The sequence below is a fragment of the Mobula hypostoma genome, chromosome 7, assembly GCF_963921235.1.
Source record: "Mobula hypostoma chromosome 7, sMobHyp1.1, whole genome shotgun sequence".
NCBI lineage: Eukaryota > Metazoa > Chordata > Chondrichthyes > Myliobatiformes > Myliobatidae > Mobula > Mobula hypostoma.
In genome coordinates, this window is record NC_086103.1 from 101149231 (window position 1) to 101174869 (window position 25639).

Here is a 25639-nt window from a genome sequence, read left to right on the forward strand (position 1 = left end):
AAGGCCGTTAGGCTCCCTGGATAGTGGGAAGGAAGAGGAGAAAGGACAGGTTGATGCAGTTCCTATGGCTTCATGGGAGGTTGGGATGCATGTGTGGGTCAGTGACTTCTGAAAGGTGCAGTAAGGTAAATGAAGAAGAGAAGGGCAGGAGAAGGATGCCTCTGGTAGATGGATCTTGATGGGACTGGCAGAAATTAAGATAATCCATTCAGTATGAAAGTTAGTGAGGTAGAAGCAGCAAAGTGTAAGAATAGAGCATGGGAAATAGAGGGTATTGAGGGCTCAAACCACTATTTTCAGGGGACAATAATAGCTCAAAATGAAGACATGCTCCTCACAAGTATCTGTGTGGAAAGTGTCATCCCCTAAGGAAATCTGTGGGAGCTTATGAGCTTGTAATCAATGTTTCTTGCTAGCTTATTAGCAGCAATGGAGACTGAGAGATCCAGAAAGAGATTGGAAGAATCAGAGATGGACCATATAAAGTTGAGAGCAACGTGAACATTGGCAGCAAATGTTACGTAATACTTGAGAACTGTGGAGGGACATAGCTCAGGTAAGCTTATGCTACATATGCAGCTTCAGAAATTACCTGTAATTATTGTCCATCTAGCACTGAGGTCCAGGAATCACATCATCCATATGTTATAACATGTGAAATTTCTCTCCCACATTCCCACCCAGAACAAACTCATGTCCCCAATGCAGCAACACTTTGCTATGTATTTCTGTGCACAATGCTATTTCTATGACAAACTCTCATTCAGTGATAACTATTTTGACAAAAATGTAAAAAAGAAGCAGAAACTATTCCACTTGTGGGATATAATCATAAACAGAGTGGAAGACTGTCAAAATAAACAAGAATCATTTAACCTATTCAGCTGCCACTGCATTCAACTTCAGACAATTCGCATGACAGAGTGAGCAATAAACCCATGTTCACTGGTGGGAAAGATGTCATTAATTCTGACATTTTGATACAAAAATTCCGCTTCTATAAAACACCCTCATGACCACTTTATCCCCGGGCATGAAAATCAAGGGCACATATGCGACCAATATGTGTGCAAAATGAGCTAACATAATAGCATATAACACATAATGCTATTGCGATTAACCAGCTCGTTATTTTTAAAATATTTTCCAACAAGTTGTTGACATATTTTTAAACTATTATTCATCAGATTGTTCCTTCCACTTATAACATGAATGCAATCATTCAAGAATTTAAATTTTATGCTGAAATGCTATATTATGCAGTTGTTTAAAACAAAATATTTCATTCCATCAAATGCAACTTTGACAACCTAATCTCTGACTTTGTTTCAGATATAATTATTAAGCTTGTACTGTCATTTGACCAGTACCTAACATCAGTAGATAAAGTATTACACTGGGTAATCAGGATAGTGATAAGAAGTAAGTCTGACAAAAAAGTGAGTTTTCAGTACCACCTTCACAATTGACATTGTCATTGCTCTGTACTTGGAGGAGCAGACTGAAGGGCTCAAGGAACATGGGGTCTATTTGATACAAATCCTCAAACCTTTTGCATTTGGCATTCAGCTTGTCCTTCGGTAGGACACGGCACAAGGATATTTAAAGATGGAAATACACTTTGATTCCAAGGCAGACAAAACAGATGACATTTGCACTTCTAAAATAAAAGTAGATCCTATTTTGCATTTTAAGAAAGAAGTAAATGGCATTTCAAATTTGAAAATCATAGAATTGAACGTATATTTAGTGTATCAAATGGTCCTTTCAGCATTTCCAAAAATGTTTGTGTCAAATATAATTGTGTCACTAAATGCAGTGAATAGGAACAATTGGTTCAACTAAAAGTTGATCTCTTGCCCCCAAGCATCTGCTTTCCTATTAATTTCTTAAATCAAGTTCCCCAATGAGCTTCAGATTGTCAGATTTTTTTTTGCTGAATTTCCCTTGACATTCATCAAGAAAGTTTAATTAATTTGTTTCCGGTGGAATGAGTCAAAGGGGAGACAGGTAGCCAGAACACTGAGTGAACCTCTGGTTCTCTGTGAAGTAAAATAATATTCATATCCATCCAAGTAGAGTGGTTTTGGATTGAAAACTACTCCACTGGCATAGTGATATTTTCCAAATATTTCACTCAAATACCATTCACATACGCTGAAGAACCATAGAACCATAGAACCATAGAAACTACAGCACAGAAACAGGCCCTTTGGCCTTTCTTGGCTGTGCCGAACCATTTTCTGCCTAGTCCCACTGACCTGCACACGGACCATATCCCTTCATACACCTGCCGTCCATGTATCTGTCCAATTTATTCTTAAATGTTAAAAAAGAACCCGCATTTACCACCTCGTCTGGCAGCTCATTCCATACTCCCACCACTCTCTGTGTGAAGAAGCCCCCACTAATGTTCCCTTTAAACTTTTCCCCCCTCACCCTTAACCCATGTCCTCTGTTTTTTTTCTCCCCTTGCCTCAGTGGAAAAAGTCTGCTTGCATTCACTCTATCTATACCCATCATAATTTTATATACCTCTATCAAATCTCCCCTCATTCTTCTATGCTCCAGGGAATAAAGTCCTAACCTATTCAACCTTTCTCTGTAACTGAGTTTCTCAAGTCCCGGCAACATCCTTGTAAACCTTCTCTGCACTCTTTCAACCTTATTTATATCCTTCCTGTAATTTGGTGACCAAAACTGAACACAATACTCCAGATTCGGCCTCACCAATGCCTTATACAACCTCATCATAACATTCCAGCTCTTATACTCAATACTTTGATTAATAAAGGCCAATGTACCAAAAGCTCTCTTTACGACCCTATCTACCTGTGACGCCACTTTTAGGGAATTTTGTATCTGTATTCCCAGCACCCTCTGTTCCACTGCACTCCTCAGTGCCTTACCATTAACCCTGTATGTTCTACCTTGGTCTGTCCTTCCAACGTGCAATACCTCACACTTGTCAGTATTAAACTCCATCTGCCATTTTTCAGCCCATTTTTCCAGCTGGTCCAAGTCCCTCTGCAGGCTCTGAAAACCTTCCTCACTGTCTACTACACCTCCAATCTTTGTATCATCAGCAAACTTGCTGATCCAATTTACCACATTATCATCCAGATCATTGATATAGATGACAAATAACAATAGACCCAGCACTGATCCCTGTGGCACACCACTAGACACAGGCCTCCACTCGGAGAAGCAATTCTCTATCACCACTCTCTGGCTTCTTCCATCGAGCCAATATCTAATCCAATTTACCACCTCTCCATGTATACCTAGCAACTGAATTTTCCTAACTAACCTCCCATGCGGGACCTTGTCAAAGGTCTTACTGAAGTCCATGTAGACAATATCCACTGCCTTCCCTTCATCCACTTTCCTGGTAACCTCCTCGAAAAACTCCAACAGATTGGTCAAACATGACCTACCACACACAAAGCCATGTTGACTCTCCCTAATAAGCCCCTGTCTATCCAAATGCTTGTAGATTCTGTCTCTTAGTACTCCCTCCAATAACTTACCTACTACCAACGTTAAACTCACCGGCCTATAATTTCCCGGATTACTTTTCGATCCTTTTTTAAACAACGGAACAACATGAGCCACTCTCCAATCCTCCGGTACTTCACCCGTAGACAGCGACATTTTAAATATTTCTGCCAGGGCCCCCGCAATTTCAACACTAGTCTCCTTCAAGGTCCGAGGGAACACTCTGTCAGGTCCCGGGGATTTATCCACTTTAATTTTCCTCAAGACAGCAAGCACCTCCTCCTTTTCAATCTGTACATTTTCCATGGTCTCACTACTTGATTCCCTCAATTCCATAGATTTCATACCAGCTTCCTTAGTAAATATAGACGCAAAAAACATATTTAAGATCTCCCCCATTTCCTTTGGTTCCGCACAAAGCCGACCACTCTGATCTTCAAGAGGACCAATTTTATCCCTCACAATCCTTTTGCTCTTAATATACTTGTAAAAGCTCTTTGGATTATCCTTCACTTTGACTGCCAAGGCAACCTCATGTCTTCGTTTAGCCCTCCTGATTTCTTTCTTAAGTATTTTCTTGCACTTCTTATACTCCTCAAGCACCTGATTTACCCCCTGTTTCCTATACATTTCATACAACTCCCTCTTCTTCTTTATCAGAGTTGCAATATCCCTTGAGAACCAAGGTTCCTTATTCCTATTCAATTTGCCTTTAATCCTGACAGGAACATACAAACTCTGCACTCTCAAAATTTCCCCTTTGAAGGATTCCCACCTACCAATCACATCTTTGCCAGAGAACAACCTGTCCCAATCCACGCTTTTTAGGTCCTTTCTCATTTCATCAAATTTGGCCTTCTTCCAGTTAAGAACCTCAACCCTAGGACCAGATCTATCCTTGTCCATGATCAAATTGAAACTAATGGTGTTATGATCACTGGAACCAAAGTGCTCCCCTACACAGACTTCTGTCACTTGCCCTAATTCGTTACCTAACAGGAGGTCCAATATTGCATTCCCTCTAGTTGGTCCCTCTATATATTGATTTAGAAAACTTTCCTGAACACATTTTACAAACTCTAAACCATCTAGACCCCTAACAGTATGGGAGTCCCAATCAATGTATGGAAAATTAAAATCCCCTACCACCACAACTTTATGTTTCCTGCAGTTGCCTGCTATCTCTCTGCAGATTTGCTCTTCCAAGTCTCATTGACTATTGGGTGGTCTGTAATACAATCCCATTAATGTGGCCATACCTTTCCTGTTTCTCAGCTCCACCCATAAGGACTCAGTAGACAAGCCTTCTAATCTGTCCGGCCTGAGCACTGCTGTAATATTTTCGCTAACAAGCAATGCTACTCCCCCAACCTTTCATTCCTCTGCCTCGATCACATCTGAAACATCGGAACCCTGGAATATTAAGCTGCCAGTCCTGCCCCTCCTGTAGCCAAGACTTGGAGTTGATACAAAGGTAACTTTGCAAACACCTGGAGGAAGCTGGCATGGCAACTATTATTAAATGGTTTGCTTTTTATAAAATAGCCTGCTTTCTATCAGTTTCTCTTAATATTCTTTAACTAGCTCTATGCCAAGTGCTAAATTTAACCTCCTTTTCAACAGATTCTTTAACTGAGCCAAAACCAAATATTTAAACCCAAAATTATGGAACACCCAAAATTACTGGATTTACTGTACTTTCTTTAAATCTTCAGTTGATTACTTATTTAATTGTTTACATACTTTTCCTGTGGTGTAGTAAAGGTACCCACAGACTCTTGCATGATATTTTACCCATAGAGTCGCTGACTAATACAAGCAGAAAAAAAGACAAACCTCGACATGAATCATGAACATAATGCAATAATGTCACAAGTTACAACTAACTGAACTAGTAGAGGACAGACAATTTTGCCAAATGCTGAAGAGTTCACTTCAGCCAATGACTGATTTTCAGGCCACAATGACGTCACATGTGCCAGCAGACAAGACTCAAACTGACGTCCAGTCATGGTGTCTGGAGAAATATGTTCAAATAGGAGAGAATCATAGACTCACATATACTTCATCATCGTTATGAAAGAAAGAAATAGTATCTATATTACATCTTTAACATTTTCAAGATGATATCAGTTAACTTTACTTTGTTTGATCATACCCCTGTGAAGAATGCTATGGCACTGGCATGGAACTGGTTTTCCAGTGTTTTGTAGACTACAGTGATATATTTGTGAAAACAACTTGGGGCCCACATTTTTAGCAAAAATGAATGAGATACTAATTCTTACCTACAAAGAAGTTGTGCAAATTTTATAACATTGTACTCTTCTTTTAATGAATAAGGAGAGCACAGTTATGACAGCACTAAAAAGTAAGAAGCTTAACACCTGAAAGAGTAACATTGTACCAGAACTCATGGAACAACCTTCCTTATTTGAGTTTGTGACAGTTATGGTTCACATACCCTTAACATGCTATCTAATTCTTTCTCAGCAAAGAAAATCCCAAAAAATCATGACTAACAGCAAATGTCATTAATTTAAATATTTTTCAGTTACTTGTATAAACTTTGCTGCAAGAAAGCTTCTGTTTATTTAAAATCCCCAAAGAAAAACTATTTTTCTTGAGGGGGAGGAATGGGTGATTTTTTTCTTTATGCGTTGATTCCATGTTTTGTCACTGTCTCTGGGGAAGACAAATCTCTGGGTTATATACTGCATACATACTTTGATAATAAATATATGTTGAATCTTGAATCATTGAATCAATAAAATAAATTGGTCAGATATTCCTAATCTTTCTACAGCTGATTGCACTGGAAAATCTAAGCCCAGTATTGAAACTGTCACTCTGAATTTATTATGTGAGGTTATTATAAAGGAGACCAGCACGAAACAAACATACCAGCATTTGGCTTTGCATTTGTTCATTTTGCAATTTTTAAAAAATGACTAGTTTGGAGTTTTGGGAGAACTTGATGAATGCCCCACTGCTCAATGTTTGTGTAAAACATAGCAGTAATGTATGCTGGAGATGGCCATTTCAGTTTTATGAAAGTTTTACAATACAATTCCATACAAAAAGGTCTTCAGATATATTGCTGGAGCATTTCATGTTGATACGATTGTGAAATATAGAGGGAATGTGTGGCAAGTAGATTTGTCAGAACCACTGCCTTCTCTGGCACCATTATCTCGATTTCCAAAGCTTTTTACAGGAAAACCATTTGTATCATAGCCATATGTCACCTGCCGATATAATTTGAGAAATCCTCCTACAAACATTTTCCTTTACAGCATCATTGAGGTACTGGGAGAGTTTTATAATGCTGTTGTTTGCTCTTGTACAGTGTGTTACGTACCCCATAACTGGGTTGCCAAACCAGCAGAAATGGATCACTCAGTTGGAGTCTGGATTACTAGAACTAAGAAAGTTTTATTAAAGAAACAAGCAACACAGTACTCTAATCAAAAGGATAATGAATGCAACAGTTCAGCAATGATAAACATACATGTACACAGAATTCAGATAACAGGATCAATCAAGCTCTATCGTTGTCCAGGGGTAAATGACCAGTTTCAAAGTGACGCAAAGTTCAGTTCAATTTAGTTCAGTTCAGTTTGCAGTAATCGCTGCCGTGGGAGATGGACAGTGTGGGGGAAGGAGAGAGAGAGCAAAACGAATGAATATTCAAGGCTTCCACACAGACCTTCGCAGTCAGCTTTCGGGCAAGTCCTTTGTGATGTCATCTGAGGTCACCGACCGTGACCCCTCCGTTTCCCGATACGATCGTTTCCCTGTGGTGAACCCGGCACCCAGGCAAGGGTGGACACACACCAGGTTCCCGCCGATCGTGCCTTTCCACCCTGAGCGTCTATGGCTCGTCCCGTGACTAGCTGTCCAAAACTTCCCACCGACTTGTGAGAGGCGCACCGCTTCCAGGGTCTCGTTACCTCGAGGTGTCGTGTGTGTGTCCTGCCTTAGTGAACCTGTCCCTTTTTATCCCCCTGCTGGGGTATCGCCTGTCCATCACTTCAAATAGTTCAGGGTTCAAAGGGGGAGCCAATCTTGACAGCTCTCCTTCCCCTTCATTAACATCTCCAAATGCTGCTCCATTGTTTTCCTTATCTCTCTCTCTCTCTCTCTCCTGAAGACAGGTGGCAGACCAACTGCTGATCCCACTGGTGCCAGCACAGGACAGGTGCATCTTAATCTATGTGTATTCTTGTCACAAGTAATATAATATTTGAGCAACAGAGCAAAGGTTTTGTGGCCCACAGTAACTGATATCATAGCTCTGGGCGAAATGTTTGGGTAGCCATAGGCAGTGGGTTACTGATCTTTTGCTGCTTTCAATAATGATTGTAATTTCTGTGTTGTGTATGTACAACTGTTGTGTTTGTGCACAACATGTTTATTAAATAAAAGCATATACACAGAAGATGGCTTTAACTGGTGTAGTCACATTGAAGTGAAAGAGAGAGAGAGAAAACAATCCACATGCGTAGACAACAGATCAATTTGTAGTGCTTGGGGTGGGGTCATTGCTCCAAAAGAAATAGATCCATACATTGCACTCCCTCCCCCTTTAGATTAATGCAAATCAAAACTGCATTTTCCATTCATTAACCCATATTCCATATAGAGATGCTTTCACAATAACAGTCCATAACTAAGTTCACATGTCTAAAGGTTCTGTCTTTTGGGTGGTGCTCTGTTTCTTTCACGATAGCTTCTCTGGACCTGTGGAGTAGCAAAAGTTTGGCAGGTATAATGTTTTCATCACACTTCTGGACCTGTGGAGTGACATCAAGTTTGGTAGGTACCTTGTCTAAGACAATGTTCTCTGGCCCCACTTTCCTCCTTAGAACACCTGGAGAATAAAGACACATACGTAAGGCTCCTTTTCATTGACTACAGCTCTGCCTTTAATACCATCATTCCAAATAAACTGATTCTTAAGCTCCGGAAGCTGGGCCTTTGCACCCAGATCTGCAGCTGGATGTTCAACTTCCTCACAGACAGGACCCAGGCTGTAAAAATAGGGGACAAGCTCTCCTCCACAATCACTCTGAGCGCCGGTGCCCCACAAGGCTGTGTACTCAGCCCCCTGCTGTACTCACTGTACACCCATGATTGTGTAGCCAAGTTTCCATCAAACTCAATATATAAGTTTGCTGATGACACAACAATTGTAGGTCGTATCTCGGGTAATGATGGGTTTGAGTACAGAGAGGAAATTAAGAACCTGGTGGCGTGGTGCGAAGACAATAACCTATCCCTCAACATCAGCAAGACGAAGGAATTGGTTGTTGACTTCAGAAGGAGTAGCAGACTGCACGATTTACATTGCTGGTGCGCAAGTGGAACAGGTCAAAAGCTTTAAGTTCCTCGGGGTCAATATCACAAATGACCTCACTTGGTCCAACCAAGCAGAGTTCACTGCCAAGAATGCCCACCAGTGCCTTTACTTCCTGAGAAACTAAAGACATTTGGCCTGTCCCCTATAGCCCTCACTAATTTTTATAGATACACTGTAGAAAGCATTCTTCTTGGGTGCATCACAACCTGGTATGGAAGTTGTCCTGTCCAAGACCAGGAGAAGCTGCAGAAGATCGTGAACACAGTGCAGCACATCACAGAAACCAATCTTCCGTCCTTGGACTCATTTTACGCCGCACACTGTCGGAGCAGTGCTGCCAGGATAATCAAGGACACGACCCACCCAGCCAACACACTTTTCGTCCCTCTTCCCTCCAGGAGAAGGCTCAGGAGCTTGATGACCCATATGGCCAGATTTGGGAACAGCTTCTTTCCAACTGTGATAAGACTGCTGAACGGATCCCTACCCAGATCTGGGCCGTACCCTCCAAATTTCCAGACCTGCATCTCTTTTTTTTTGCACTACCTTACTTTCCATTTTTCTATTTTCTATTTATGATTTATAATTTAAATTTTTAATATTTACTATCGATTTGTAATCCAGGGAGTGAGAAGCGCAGAATCAAATATTGCTATGATGATTGTACGTTCTAGTATCAATTGTTTGGCAACAATAACATATAAAGTACTTCTCGGTTTCTATTGTCACATTGCTGTCAGTGACATCATCGCTGAGAGGTAAGTTTGGTGACTGAAATGCATCTGTCTTGCTGGATGCAGTCAACTCAGGTGTGTTCTTTGGTTGACCACCCAGTAGCTGGTCCACATGACATCTCAATGTCTGATATCCAATATCCACTGTGTACATCAGTGGCCAGTTTTTGCAACTATCCTACTGGGTGTTCACTTGTCTTCTGGGTAATCACACTCTAGGACCTCCTGTCCAACCTTGAAGCTCCTTGTTGCTTCACTTGGCAACTGGTTGAACTGTTTATTCTGCACTTTCTTCCATAGATCTGGTTTCAAGGGGTCAATGCGAGATCTTAGATTCCTGCTCATCAACGGAATTGCAGATGTTTGATTTGTCATCGCAGGAACAGAGTTCCGATACACAAAAAGATAGTTCTCCAACCTGTGTTGTAGAGAAATAACCTCCTTGTCCATAGCTTTAATGGACTTCTTGAAAGTTTGGATGAACCTTTCAGGTAACCTGTTCGTTGCTGGGTGGTGAGGAGCTGACTTGAAATGTCTGGTGCCATTTTTCTTCATGAACAGTCGGAATTCTTCTGAAGTGTACTGTGGTCCGTTGTCACTCACAACTTGTTCTGGTATGTTTTTCTGGCGAAGTTAGACCTCAGGGAGGAGACAGTCTTTAAAGAGGTGGTTGACTTCGTAGGTATAATCTCTGGCCACTTGGAATGAACATCCACATCAATCAGAGATATGGAGTCCATGAATGGCCCAGCAAAGTTATTATGTACTCTTCGTCGTGGTGACGGTGGGGACTCCCACAGGTGTAATGGGTCCTGTTGGAGTGCATCTTGAACTTTGTGGCATCCCAAACAGTTGTTGGCCAGGTCTTTAATCTAATCCCGGCCACTGTAAATGGCTCAGGGTGAGACTCTTCATCTTGACTGTACCCAAGTGTCCTTCATGCAAATTTTCTAACACTCTAATGTGCAGATTAGAGGGAACCACAACACACGATCCACACATCGGCATTCTTTGACATTCCAATAGTTGGATTCATCTCGTTGAGATCTCTGGAAACATAGGTTTGCCATGAGCTGGCCATCCTTGCATTGGTGATGTCATAGACTTTTGACAATGTAAGGTCATTCCTTGTTTCCCTTTGTATTTTGGAATTTGTTACCAGGAACATGTCTAACAATGCAGTGTGGAACACTTCTACTGAGTCATAATATGAAGACTTTTCTTCTTCAGTTGCTAATAGTGGAAGACATGACAAGCCGTCAGCATTGCTATCTTGTTTTGGTACCCTTGAACTCCATGTCATTAGAGTGGACTCCCAGGAGTAGTGAACAATACTATAACCGGGTGGCAGTCATCACTGAATTTCCTTCCTGGGTTTGAAAATGGCCACAAGGGGCTGGTGGTCTGTCACTAATATAAACAATTGCCATAGAGGTAGTGGTGGAACTTGTTTATTCCTCATACTGGACTAAGGGCCTCTCGGTCGATCTATGCATGGTTGCGTTCTGACGCTTGTCAGTGATCTTGAAGCAAATGTAACTGGGTGTTCAGCAGTTCATCAGATGTTACTAGTCTCTTTGTTTCCTTGAATGCGTTTTCTCATCTTTCTGACCATTCCCACTTTGTTCCTGTCGGCAATAATGGGTTTAATGGGTGCATTGAAACTAGTGGTAGATGTTTACAAGGCCCAAGTATGACCTGAGTTATGACACATTTTCCAGTTTGGGTGCCTACAACACTGCTTCAGGCTTCTCTTGTGATTTATGTAAGCCCTGCTTGTCAGTAACATGTCCACAATCTGAGATTCCATTCTTGAAAAACTCACATTTCTCTCTCTTTGTGTGAAGACCATACTCACTCAGCCTGGTAAGGTTCTGGAGGTGTACTTCATCATTCTTGTCAGTCAGAATGATGTCATCAAGGTAACATTATGTTCCTGGGATATCTTGCAGCATTTGGTCCACTGCTTTTTGCCAAATTTCTGGAGCTGATACGACAACAAAGACAAGATGATTATACTGGAATGGTCCTTTGTGAGTGTTGATTGACTCTTCAATCTCCATGTGCAGACAGGCTTGTGTCAGGTCAATCTTTGAAAACCTCTCCCCGCCTGCCAAAGATGCAAAAATGTCTTCTTTTCGCGGCAGGGGATACTGCACAGTACACAGCATCAAGTTACTGCTCACCTTGAAATGCAAACAGCTCAGGCCTTCCCATTCTTGACCACCAGAACAATGGGCATGGCCCAATTGCTCCACTCAACCATCGGAATAATTCCAGACACCTCCATGTTCTGCTGTTCAGCATCCACTTTAGGATGTAATGCAAAGGGCACTGGATGCGTTTTTCACATCTGAAAAATGCTGACCCTCTACTTTTCAATACATAAAGCTCCAACTACAGTGTCTGGCTTCCATACATCACAATTACATTCAGTTTGCCTTTGGGAGACACTTTTTCGTCTGTGTAAGTCTTTAGCGTAACTGAGGTTTTCTCTGTTGGTATCTTAGAAAACATTCTGTTGTAGTCAGTTTTAGACTGGGCTCATCTATTGTGATCCTGATGATTTTGTGATCTGCTTCAGTTATACTATGCAGCTCTAGGCATAGCAGTTCACCTTTTTCATGCTCTATGTTGTCTGATTCTGTTTTACATGCAGTAACTTTATGCATTTGCTTAGTTTTATGTTTGAGACTTTTCATTCAGTTATGCTTTTTGTCTGCGAATACTCTCTCTATGACAGCGGTCCCCAACCACCTGGCCGCGGACCGGTACCGGGCCGCAAAGCATGTGCTACCGGGCCACAAGGAAACGATATGACTTGGCGATATGAGTCAGCTGCACCTTTCCTCATTCCCTGTCGCGCCCACTGTTGAGCCATTACACACGCGAGGTCATTACGTACACGTCATCCATGTCAGCGCCGGAAGGAGATCAGCTCCTGGAGCTTGCAAATGACGGCGGGCTGAAAAGTATGTTTGACATAACATCTCTGCCGGCATTCTGAATCAAGGTCAAGGCTAACTATCCTGAGATAGTCATGTGGCTACCGGGAGATCCTGTCTGTTGTGGCAGACGGAGTGGAGGTGCTCAGTGAAGCAGTCCCCCCATCTGCGTCAGGTTTCACCAATGTAGAGGAGGCCGCACCAGATGCAATAGATGACCCCAACAGACTCACAAGTCTAGCATCTCCTACCCAGCCACTGTTGAATCCATTCTACAACTTCAATATTAATATCTAACGATTGAACCTTCCTAACTAACCTTCCGTGTGGAACCTTGTCAAAGGCCTTACTAAAGTCCATATAGACAACATCCACCACTTTACCCTCATCAACTTTCCTAGTAACCTCTTCAAAAAATCCAATAAGATTTGTCAATCGTGATCTTCCATGCACAAATCTATGTTGACTGTTCCTAATCTGACCCTATCTATCCAGATAATTATATATATCATCTCTAAGAACACTTTTTGTCAACTTACCCACCACTGACGTCAAACTCACAGGCCGATAATTGCTAGATTTACTCTTAGAACCCTTTTTAAACAATGGAACAACATGAGCAATACGCCAATCCTCCGGCACCAACCCCGTTTCTAATGACATTTGAAATATTTCTGTCAGAGCCCCTGCTATTTCCACACTAACTTCCCTCAAGGTCCTAGGGAATATCCTGTCAGGACCCGGAGACTTATCTACTTTTATATTCCTTAAAAGCACCAGTACTCCCACTTCTTTAATCTTCATAGTTACCATAACATCCCTACCTGTTTCTCTTACCTCACACAATTCAGTATCCTTCTCCGTAGTGAATACCGAAGAAAAAAGATTGTTCAAAATCTCCCCCATCTCTTTTGGCTCCACACATAGCAGTCCACTCTGATTCTATAAGGGACCAATTTTATCCCTCACTATCCTTTTGCTAATAATATAACTGTAGAAACCCTTGGGATTTATTTTCACCTTACTTGCCAAAGCAACCTCATATCCTCTTTTAGCTTTTCTAATTTCTTTCTTAAGATTCTTTTTACATGCTTTATATTCCTCAAGCACCTCATTTACTCCATGCTGCCTATATTTATTGTAGATATCTCTCTTTTTTTGAACCAAGTTTCCAATATCCCTTGAAAACCATGGCTCTCTCAAACTTTTAACCTTTCCTTTCAACCTAACAGGAACATAAAGATTCTGTACCCTCAAAATTTCGCCTTTAAATGACCTCCATTTCTGTATTACATTGTTTCCATAAAACAAATTGTCCCAATCCAATCCTTCCAAATCCTTTCGCATCTCCTCAAAATTAACCTTTCTCCAATCAAAAATCTCAACCCTGGGACCAGACCTATCCTTCTCCTTAATTATATTGACAAAGTCATGCTGACTATTCCTAATCATATTATACCTCTCCAAATTTTCATAAATCCTGCCTCTCAGGATCTTCTCCATCAACTTACCAACCACTGAAGTAAGACTCACTCATCTATAATTTCCTGGGCTATCTCTACTCCCTTTCTTGAATAAAGGAACAACATCTGCAACCCTCCAATCCTCCGGAACCTCTCCCATCCTTATTGATGATGCAAAGATCATCGCCAGAGGCTCAGTAATCTCCTCCCTTGCCTCCCACAGTAGCTTGGGGTACATTTCATCCGGTCCCGGCAACTTATCCAACTTGATGCTTTCCAAAAGCTCCGCACATCCTCTTTCTTAATATCTGCATGCTCAAGCTTTTCAGTTTGCTGCAAGTCATCACTACAATCACCAAGATCCTTTTCCATAGTGAATACTGAATTAAAGTATTCATTAAGTACCTCTGCTATTTCCTCCGGTTCCATACACACTTTCCCACTATCACACTTGATAGGTCCTATTCTTTCATGTCTTATCCGCTTGCTCTTCACATACTTGTAGAGTGCCTTGGGGTTTTCCTTAACTTCTCATGGCCCCTTCTGGCTCTCCTAATTTCCTTTTTAAGCTCCTTCCCATTAGCCTTATAATCTTCTGGATCTCTAACATTACCTAGCTCTCTGAACCTTTTGTTAGCTTTTCTTTTCTTCTTGACGAGATTTATTACAACCTTAGTACACCACAGTTCCTGTACCCTACCGTAACTTCCCTGTCTCATTGGAACATACCAATGCAGAACTCCACACAAATATCCCCTGAACATTTGCCACATTTCTTCTGTACTTTTCCCTAAGAACATCTGTTCCCAATTTAAGCTTCCAATTTCCTGTCTGATAGCCTCATAATTCGCCTTACTACAATTAAACACTTTTCTAACTTGTCTGTTCCTATCTCTCTACATTGCTATTGTAAAGGAGATAGAATTATTATCACTATCTCCAAAATGCTCTCCCACTGAGAGATATGACACCTGACCAGGTTCATTTCCCAATACCAAATCATGTACAGCCTCTCCTCTTGTAGGCTTAACTACATATTGTGTCAGGAAACCTTCCTGAACACACAAAACAACCTCCACCCCACCTAAACCCCTTGCTCTAAGGAAATGCCAATCGATAATTTGGGAAATTAAAATCTCCCATCATGACAACTCTGTTATTATTACACTTTTCCAAGATCTGTTTCCCTATCTGCTCCTCAATATCCCCGTTACTATTCGGCTGCCTGTAAAAATCACCCAGTAAAGTTATTGACCCCTTCCTGTCCTAACCTCCACCCACAGAGACTCCATAGACAATCCCTCCATGACGTCCACCTTTTCTGCAGCCGTGACACTATCTCTGATCAACAGTGCCTCTGCCCACCTCTTTTGCCTCCCTCCCTGTCCTTTCTGAAACATCTAAAACCTGGCACTTGAAGTAACCATTCCTGCCCCTGAGCCATCCAAGTCTCTGTAATGGCCTCCACATCATAGCTCCAAGTACTGTTCCAAGCTCTAAGCTTATCCGCTTTGTTCACAATATTCCTTGCGTTAAAATAGACACATCTCAAACCGTCGGTCTGAGCGCATCCCTTCTCTATCACCTGCCTATCCTCCCTCAGACACTGTCTACAAGCTTTCTCTATTTGTTAGCCAACCACCTCTTCTTCAGTCTCTTCCCCCCAATAATTCTAGTTTATACTCTCCCCCGTAACCTTAGCAAACCTCCCCACCAGGATATTGGTCCCCCAGCGATTCAAGTGCAACCTATCATTTTTGTACGGGTCACACCTGCCCCAGAAGAGGTCCCAATGATCCAGAAATCTGAATCCCTGCCCCCTGCTCCAATCCTTCAGCCACACATTTATCCTCTACCTCATTCTATTTCTATACACACTGTCATGTGGCACAGGCAGTAATGCTGAGATTACTACCTGTGCGGTCCTGCTTCTCAACTTCCTTACTAACTCCCTGTAGTCTGTTTTCAGGACCTCTTCCCTTTTCCTACCTATGTCATTGGTACCAATTTGTACCACAACCTCTGGCTGTTCTCCCTCCTACTGCAGGATATCTTGTATGCAATCTAAAACATCCCGACCCTGGCACCTGGGAGGCAAACTAGCATCCAAGTTTCTTTCCTGTGTCCACAGAATCGCCTGTCTGACCTCCTAACTATAGAGTCCCCTATCACTACTGCCTTCCTCTTCTTTTCCCTACCCTTCTGAGCCACAGGGCCGGACTCTGTGCCAGAGGCATGACCACTGTTGCTTCCTCCAGGTAGACTGTCCCCCCCCCCACAGTACTCAAACATGAGTACTTATTATCAAGGGGTACAGCCACAGGGGTACTCTCTAGTACTTGACTCTTCCCCTTCCCTCTCCTGACTGTTACCCACTTGTCTGTCTCCTGTGGCCCCGGTGTGATCACCTGCCTACAGCTCCTTTCTATCACCTCCTCACTCTCCCTGACCAGACAAAGGTCATCGAGCTGCAAGTCCAGTTCCCTAACTTGGTCCCTTAGGAGCTGCAGCTCGACACACCGGCTGCAGATATGGCCGTCCGGGAGGCTGGGAGACTCCAGGACCTCCCACATCTGACACTGAGCACAGAAAACGGGCCTCACACACATACTTCTTCCTTTCCGCAATTAATGCAGGTAAACCTACCTCATCTCGTTACCGCCTAAAGCCCGTTGAGCTAAAGCCCTCTCACTCTGCTACCCTCACTCCGCTGCACACTCTGAAAGCTGCCCTCTGGATATGGTGGTCTTCTTTCCCGCTCTACTGGCTGACGTAATGCCTCTCTTTTACCCTGAGTAGTAAAACTGCCTTCGCTCCGGAAATCCTTGGCCGTTCACTCGCAGCCTTCTAGCTCCGAATCAAAACAACTGGAAATATATTTCCTAATTAGGTTTCAGCTCTTTTAGCACATCCAAGTTAGTGCTTTGAAGTTTTTAAAGGATTCATATCATCTATATTTGAATATTGAGCAATCAGAAACCATCTTTAAAATCCAGACCTGATGTCCCAAATATATTTGCAATATAATTGAGATTCAAAAATGGCAAATGTACAAAGAGTCTATAATCTAAATGAGGAATTAATGTTATCAGATGAGTGCTTTCCTTCATCAACAACATGGTCTGCAGATGTCTTGATAGTGGAAGAGAGCTGGGGGAATAAATATTCAGATAAATAATGAAAAGGTTGAAGGAATGCGGGGGTGGTGAAGATTTTCAACTGCTTTAACATTAATTAGATCAATTAGATGTGGGAAAAGGAAATAGATAATTTACTAGTTGTTACCCAATAACTAACCCTCTCTGTAAGTAAGATCAATATGAGAGGATTTGTTTTTAGACTTCAATATGCGCAAAGACAGGTAAATTAATTTGGCAGTGAATACCAAGGAAAGGAATTAATAGAATGTCAATGAGATAGCTTTTAAAAGCAGTTTGTGCTGGAGCTCATTACAGAACAGGTAATTCTGGGTTTGGTATTGTGCAGTGGGCAAACTTGATCAGGAAGTGTAAGATGAAGGAATCCTTTTAAGGTACAGTACTGCCTTTTGAAGACGCTCTCAATGGGGCGGGGGCGGGTGGTGTGGGGCTGTGCCTGTGATGAAGTTGGCTAAATAGGTTCTTTGCAATCTTCACAGAAGGAGAAGGAATTCAATATAACAGAATATTCGGGAGAGTTAGGGGAAATTAAGTGAGTATGGTGGCTGCTGCTAAGAAAAAGGTTTGGGGAAGCTGAATGGCTTGAAGAAGATAAATTATCTGCACCAGATAGACTACACCCCAAATTTCTTAAAGAGGTAGTTGAAGAGATTGTGGATGCATCAATCATAATGCTTCAAGGATTATTGGAGTTTCAAATCACAAACAAGAGAGAATCTGCATATACTGGAACACACACAAAATGCTGGAGGAACTTAGCAGACCAGGCAGTATCTATGGAAAAAAGTCAGTCAATGTGTCGGCTGAAACCCTTCGGGAGGACTGGAGAAAAAAAGCTGAAGAGTAGATTTAAAAGGTGAGGGAGGGGAGAGAAAAACACCAGATGATAAGTGAGACCTGGAGGGGTAGGGATGAAGTAAAGAGCTGGGAAGTTGAGTGGTGAAAGAGACATAAGGCCATGGAAGAAAGAAAAAGGGGGAAGGAGCACCAGAGGGAGGTGATGGGTGGGCAAGGAGATAAGGTGAGCAAGAGACAAGGGAATGAGAAATGGAGAACAACGGTTGGGGGTGGGGCATTACCAGAAGTTAGAGAAATCGATGTTCATGCCGTCAGATTGAATATATAGTGTTGTTCCTCCAACCAAAGTGTGGCCTCATCACGATAGTGGAGGAGGCCATGGATGGATTTATCCAAATGGGAATGGGAAGTGGAATTAAAATGCGTGGCCACTGGGAGATCCCACTTATTTAAGTGGACGGAGCATAGATGCTCAACTAGGTGGTCTCCCAATCTACACTGGGTCTCACCGATATACAGGAGGTCACATTGGGAGCACCGGACACAGAAAATGACGCCAACAGACTCACAGGTGAAGTATCGCCTCACCTGGAAGGACTGTTTAGGGCCCTGGATTGTAGTGAAGGAGGTGGTGTACGAGCAGGTGAAGGACTTGTTCTGCTTGCAAGGATAGGTGTCGGGAGGGAGATCAGTGGGAGGGATGAATGGACAAAAGAGTCACATAGGGAGTGATCTCTGTAGAAACCAGAAAGTTGGGGGAGGGAAAGATGCGCTTGGTGGTCCAGCACATAATTTTCCAAAACTTCTGCCACATCCAACGGGATCCCACAACCAAGCACACCTTTCCCTCCACAGCACTTTATGCTTTCTGCAGTGATCGCTCCTTACGTGACTCCCTTGTCTATTCGTCCCTCCCCACTAATCTCCCCAGACTGGAAAATTACAAATAGAATGCCTCTGGTTGAAATAGAAGGGTGGCGAAAGATAGGAGATTATAGGCCAAATTACCTACCTCAGTAGTTGGTAAAATTTTAGAGCCCATTATTAAGGATGAAATTTCACAGTACTTGGAAGTATTTGATAAAATAGATCAGATCCAACATTATTTCGTTAAAGGGATATCTTGCCTGATAAATCTGTTAGAATTCTTTGAGATGGTAACAGCAGCTTAGATAAAGGAGTGTCAATGGACATTATTTACTTGGATTTTCAGAAGGCCTTTAACAAGGTACCACATACCAGGCATAAACAAAATAAGAGCCCATGGTTTTAGTGGCTATGAATACCAAGGTAGTAGTTGGTTGGAAGACTGGCTAACTAGCAGAAGTCAGTGAGTGTGGATAGAAGTTGTCCCTTCAGGTGGCCTTTGGTAACTAGCGGAGCTCCACGGGTTCAGTGTTGGGTCTGCTACTTTTTACGTTGTATGTTAATGATCTAGATGACTAGAAGTGATGGCTTTTTGGCCATATTTGGAGACAAACAAAGATAGGTGGAGGGGAAGGTAGTTTTGAAGAAGCAGGGAGTCTGCAGAAAGACTTAGACAGATTGGGAGAATGGACAAAGAAGTGGCTGATGGAATACTGTGTAGGGAAGTGTGAGGTCATGCACTTTGGAAGTACATGTAAAGCTGTAGACTTTTTTAAATAGGGAAATAATCCAGAATCAGAGGTGCCAATGGACTTAGAAATGTTAGTTCAGGATGCCCTTGAGTTTAAATTACAGGGTGAGTTGGTAGCAAGGAAGGCAAATGAAAGATTGACGTTCATTTCAAAGGAGCTAGAATAAAAAAATGGAAGGATACACTGCTGAGGTTCTATTAGGTGTTGCTCATTTGACATTTGGAATATAATGAGCAATTTTAGACCCTATATATAAGGAAGGATGTGTCAGCCTTGCAGTGGAAATAAATGAGGTTCACAAGAATGATCACAGGAGTGAAAAGCTTTAACTATGAGGAGTCTTTGAAAGCTCTGGGCCTATATTTTATGGAGTTCAGAAGAATGAAGAAGGAATCTCATTGAAACATATCAAATACTGAAAGGGCGGCATAGAGTGGATAGAATGCTTCCATTACTAGGAGAGTCTATGAGGTGAGAGCACAGGCTCAGCACAAAGGTGTGTCCTTTTAGAATTGAGAAAGAATTTCTTCAGCCAGAGGATGCTGATTCAATTATTTGATAGCTTCTTAATTAGTTAGGGAATTAAGTGTTATATGCAAAAGTAAGGAGAATAGGCCTGAGAGAAAAGAAAATCATCCATGACTGGATGGTAGAGCAGACCTGATGAGACAAATGCCCAAATTCTGTTATTACATCTTACAGTCTTTTAGACCTAGCAATGGGAATTGAACCAGAGCAGAAAAAAACATAAAGGTCAGGGTGCATCTGCACAATAATGACCATAATGTGTGGCTGAGAAACTGGTGCTGGGGGCAGGGCTTCTGGTTCTTAGATCATTGGGATTTCTTCTGGGGGAGGTATGACCTGTAAAATAAGGAAGGGTTGCACCTGAACCAGAGGGGAACAAATGTTCTCATGAACAGCTTTGTTAGAGTCAAACAACAGGAATTCTGCAGATGCTGGAAATTCAAGCAACACACATTTGTTAGAGCTGTTGGGGAGAGTTGAAAATAATTTGGCAGGGAGGTGGGAACCATAAAGAAGGGACTCAGGATAGGAGGATGGTAAAGAAGCAAGGATAGCATGCAGTCAGACTGTCAGGAAGGGAAGGCAGATGATTGGACTAATTTGCAGCCAGTAAGGTGAGTATCAGTACATTAGAGATACAAAATCAAAAAGGGTAGCAAATATGGTATTCAAAGTGTTATGTCTCAGTGCACGGGGTATAAGAAATAAGGTGAATTATCTTGTTGCACTATTACAGATTGTCATGTATGATGTTGTGGCCATCACTGAATCGTGGCTGAAGGATGGTTGAGAGCTGAATGTCCAAGGTTACACATTGTATTGGAGGGCTAGGAAGGTCGGCAGAGGGTGTGGCATTGCTCTGCTGGTACAGAATGGCATCAAATCAGAAGAATGATGTGACATAAGGTCAGAAGTTGTTGAATCCTTGTGGGTCAATTTAAGAAACTGCAAGGGTAAAAGGACCCAGATGGCAGTTATATACAAGGCTCCCAACAGTGGTTGGGAGGTGGACTACAAATTACAAGAAAAAATAGAAAAGGCATGTCAAAAAGGCAATGTTATGATAGTCATGGGAGATTTTAACATGAAGGTCGATTGAGAAGATCAGATTAGTAATGGATCTCAAGAGAGTGAGTTTGTTGAGTACCTACAAGATGGCTTTATAGAGCAGTTCGTCATTGACCCTACTAGGGGATCAGTTATACTAGACTGGATGTTATCTAATAAACCGGAGATGATTAAGGAGCTTAAGGTAAAAGAGCACTAAGGGGCTAGGGATGATAATATGATTGAGTTCAACTCTATATTTATTTGGGAGAGAGTGAAGTCTGATGTAGCAGTATTTCAGTGGAGAAAGGGAAATTACAGTGGTATGAGAGAGGATTTGGCCAAAGTAAATTGGAAGGAGCTGCTGGCAGGGATGTCAGCAGAGCAGAAATGGCGTGAGTTTCTGGGAAAAATGAGGAAGGTACAGGACATGTGTATTCCAAAAATGAAGAAATCCTCAAATGGCAAAATAGTACAACCATGGCTGACAAGGAAAGTCAAAGCTAATGTAAAAACAAAAGAGAGGGCATACAACAAAGCAAAAATTAGTGGGGAGATGGAGGATTGGGAAGCTTTAAAAACCTACAGAGAGCAACTAAAAGAATCATTAGAAGGGAAAAGATGAAATGTGAAAGCAAGCTAGCAAACAATATCAAAGTGGATAATAAAAGCTTTTTGACGTATGTCAAAAATATAAGAGAAATGAGAGTGGATAAAGGACTGCTAGAAAATAAGACTGGAGAAATAGTAACAGGGGACAAGAAGATGGTAGATGCACTAAATGAGTATTTTGCATCAGTCTTCACTGTGGAAGACACTAGCAGTGTGCCAGGTTTGAAGAGTGTGAGGGAAAAGAAGTGAGTTTCGTTACTATTACATGGGAGAAGGTGCTCAAAAAACTGAATGACCTAAGGGTACATAAGTCACCTGGACTAGATTAACTGCATTTTAGGGTTTTGAAAGAGGGAGTGTTAGAGACTGTGCAGGCATTAGGAATTTCTTTCAAAAATCATTTGATTCTGGCATGGTGCCAGAGGACTGGAAGATTGCAAATGTCACTCCACTCTTTAAGAAAGGAGGAAAGCAGCAGAAAGGAAATTGTAGACCAGTTAGTCTGACCTCAGTGATTGAGAAGATGTTGGAGTGAATTGTTAAGGATGAGGTTATGGAGTACTTGGTGACACAGGACAAGATAGCACAAAGTCAGCATGGTTTCCTTAAGGGAAAATCCTGCCTGACAAATCTGCTGAAATTCTTTGAGGAGATTACAAGTAGGATAGATAAAGGGGATGCAGTGGCTGCTGATTATTTGGACTTTCTGAAGGCCTTTGACAAGGTGCCACACACAAGGTGCTTACCAAGTTAAGAACCCATGGTATTACAGGAAAGATACCAACATGGTTAGAGCATTAGCTGATTGGTAAGTGACTGTGAGTGGGAATGAAAGGATCCTTTTCTGGTTGGCTGCCAGTGACCAGTGGTGTTCTGCACGGGTCGCTGCTAGGACCACTTATTTTTAAGCTGTATATCAATGATTTAGATGATGGAAGAGATGGCTTTGTTGCTAAGTTTGCAGATGCTACGAAGATTGGTGGAGGGGCAAGTAGTGTTGAGGAAACAGGTAGGCTGTGTGGCAGTTTTCATAGTTGGACAGCACCCAATTAGTGAATGAGATTCATTAGAAAGGGTGAATAAATTTAAGGCAGGGGCAAGTGTGTGAGTAGGCCAGTGTTAGAATTATGCTTGAGCAAGATACAGTAGTGGTAAAAAGCTTGTGAGGACTGTAGAATGTTCTCTGTTCTGCATAAGTATGATCTAAAATGTGATCAGATCTTCATGCAAATCCTAAAACGAGATAAAGAGAACCTGATTAAATAAATAATACAAAAAACATTATAATTGTTCATTCATTTATTAAGAAAAATATTCAATATTACATGTATTTGTTGGAAGAAGTATGTGAACCTTTGCTTTCAGTAACTGGTGTGACCTCTTTGTACAGCAATAGCTTCAAACAAACATTTCTGGTAACTGTTGATCAGTCCTGCACATCAGCTTGATGGAACTTTAGACCATTCCTCCTGGTAAAACTGCTTCAACTCTGTAATTTTGGTGGGCTTCCTTGCATGAACTGCTTGCTTCTGGTACTTCGCAAAATTTCTATTAGATTAAGGTCAGGGCTTTGACTTTACATTCCAAAACATTCTGTTGTTGATTTACACTTGTGTTTCGGATCATTGCCTTGTTGCATTATCCAACTTCTATTAAGCTTCAGGTGATGGACTGTTAACCTGACATTCTCCTGTAAAATGTCCTGATACAATTTTGAATTCATTCGTTACTAAATGATTGCAAATGATCCAAGCTCTGTGGCAGCAAAGCAGCCCCAAACCATGATGCTCCTTCCACCATGCTTCACAGTTGGGATGAGGTTTTGGTGTTCGTGTGTCATGCACCTTTTCCTCCAAACAGCAATGTAATTTCTGTCCACAGAACATTGTCCCTGGAGCATTGTAGAACATCCAGATAGTATTTTGCAAACTTATGACATGCAGCAATTTTTATCTGGAGAGCAGTGGTTTCCTCAGTGGTGTTCTTCCATATACACCTTTCTTATTCAGTGTTTTTCTTATAGTGGACACATAAACAGAGACTTTAGCAAGTTCTAGAGATTAGGGGATGGGAATCAAATTAAAGAGACTAGGAGAGAAGAAGTTAGTTCACAAATAGAGAAAGCTAGTACACAGTGTGTGAGGGAGGATAGGCAGGGGACAGAGATTGGGAGTACTCAGGCAAAAGATGTAGGGGACAAGGAAGACAAAGATAACAAAGATGCTTGCTACACTAAGGATAAAAAGAGAGTAAGAGGTGGAGAGTTTCTTAAATGCATTTATTTTACTGCTAGGAGCATCGTAAGAAAGGTGGATAAGCTTAGAGCACGGATTGATACCTGGGAATATGATGTTGTAGCTATTAGTGAAATGTGGTTGCAGGAGGGGTGTGATTGGCAACTAAATAATCCTGGATTTCGTTGCTTCAGGTGTGATAGATTAGGAGGGCAAGAGGTGAAGGTGTTGCATTGCTTGTCAGAGAAAATATAACAGCAGCCCTCTGGCGGGATAGATTAGTGGACTCATCCAGCGAGGCTATTTGGGTGGAATTGAAGAATAGGAAAGGTGTACTGAGGCTTATAGGGGTGTATTATAGACCACTATAATTTGATTGGAGAAAGGCTAACTTTGAGGAGATGCAAAAGGATTTAGAAGGAGTGGATTGGGACAATTTGTTTTATGAGAAGGATGTAATAGAGAAATGGAGGTCATTTAAAGGTGAAATTATTAGGGTACAGGATCTTTATGTTCCTGTTAGGTTGAAAAGAAAGGTTAAAAGTTTGATAGAACCATGGTTTTCAAGGGATATAGGAAACTTGGTTCGGAAAAGGAGAGGGATTTACAATAAATATAGGCAGCTTGGAGTTAATGAGATGCTCGAGGAATATAAAAAATGTAAAAAGAATCTTAAGAAAGAAATTAGAAAAGCTAAAAGAAGATATGAGGCAGCTTTAGCAAGGAAGGTGAAAGTAAATTCAAAGGGTTTCTACAGTTATATAAATAGCAAAAGGATAGTGAGGGATAAAACTGGTCCCTTAAAGAATCAGAGTGGACGGCTATGTGCGGAGCCAAAAGAGATGGGGGAGATTTTGAACAATTTTTTTTCCTTGGTATTCACTAAGGAGAAGGATATCGAATTGTGTAAGGTAAAGCAAACAAGAAGAGTAGTTCTAGAAATTACGACGATTAAAGAAGAGGAAGTACTGGCGCTTTTAAGGAATATAAAAGTGGATAAGCCTTCAGGTCCGGACAAGATATTCCCTAGGACCTTGAGGGAAGATAGGGTGGAAATAGCAGGGGCTCTGACAGAAATATTTCAGATGTCATTAGAAACGGGGATGGTGCTGGAGGATTGGCGTATTGCTCATGTGGTTCCATTGTTTAAAAAGGGTTCTAAGAGTAAACCTAGTAATTATCAGCCTGTGAGTTTGACGTCAGTGGTGGGTAAATTGATGGAAAGTATTCTTAGAGATGGTACATATAATTATCTGGATAGATAGGGTCTGATTAGGAACAGTCATCATGGATTTGTGTGAGGAAGGTCATGTTTGACAAATCTTATTGAATTTTTTGAAGAGGTTATTAGGAACATTGATGAGGGTAAAGCAGTGGATGTTATCTATATGGAATTCAGTAAGGCCTTTGACAAGGTTCCACATGGAAGGTTAGTTAGGAAGTTTCAATCATTAGGCATTAATATCGAAGTGGTAAAATGGATTCAGCAGTGGCTGGATGGGAGAGGCCAGAGAGTAGTGGTGGATAACTGTGTGTCAGATTGGAGAACAGTGTGTAACAGTGTGCCTCACAGATCTGTACTGAGTCCAATGTTTTTTGTCATATATATTAATTATCTGGATGATGGGGTGATAAATTGGA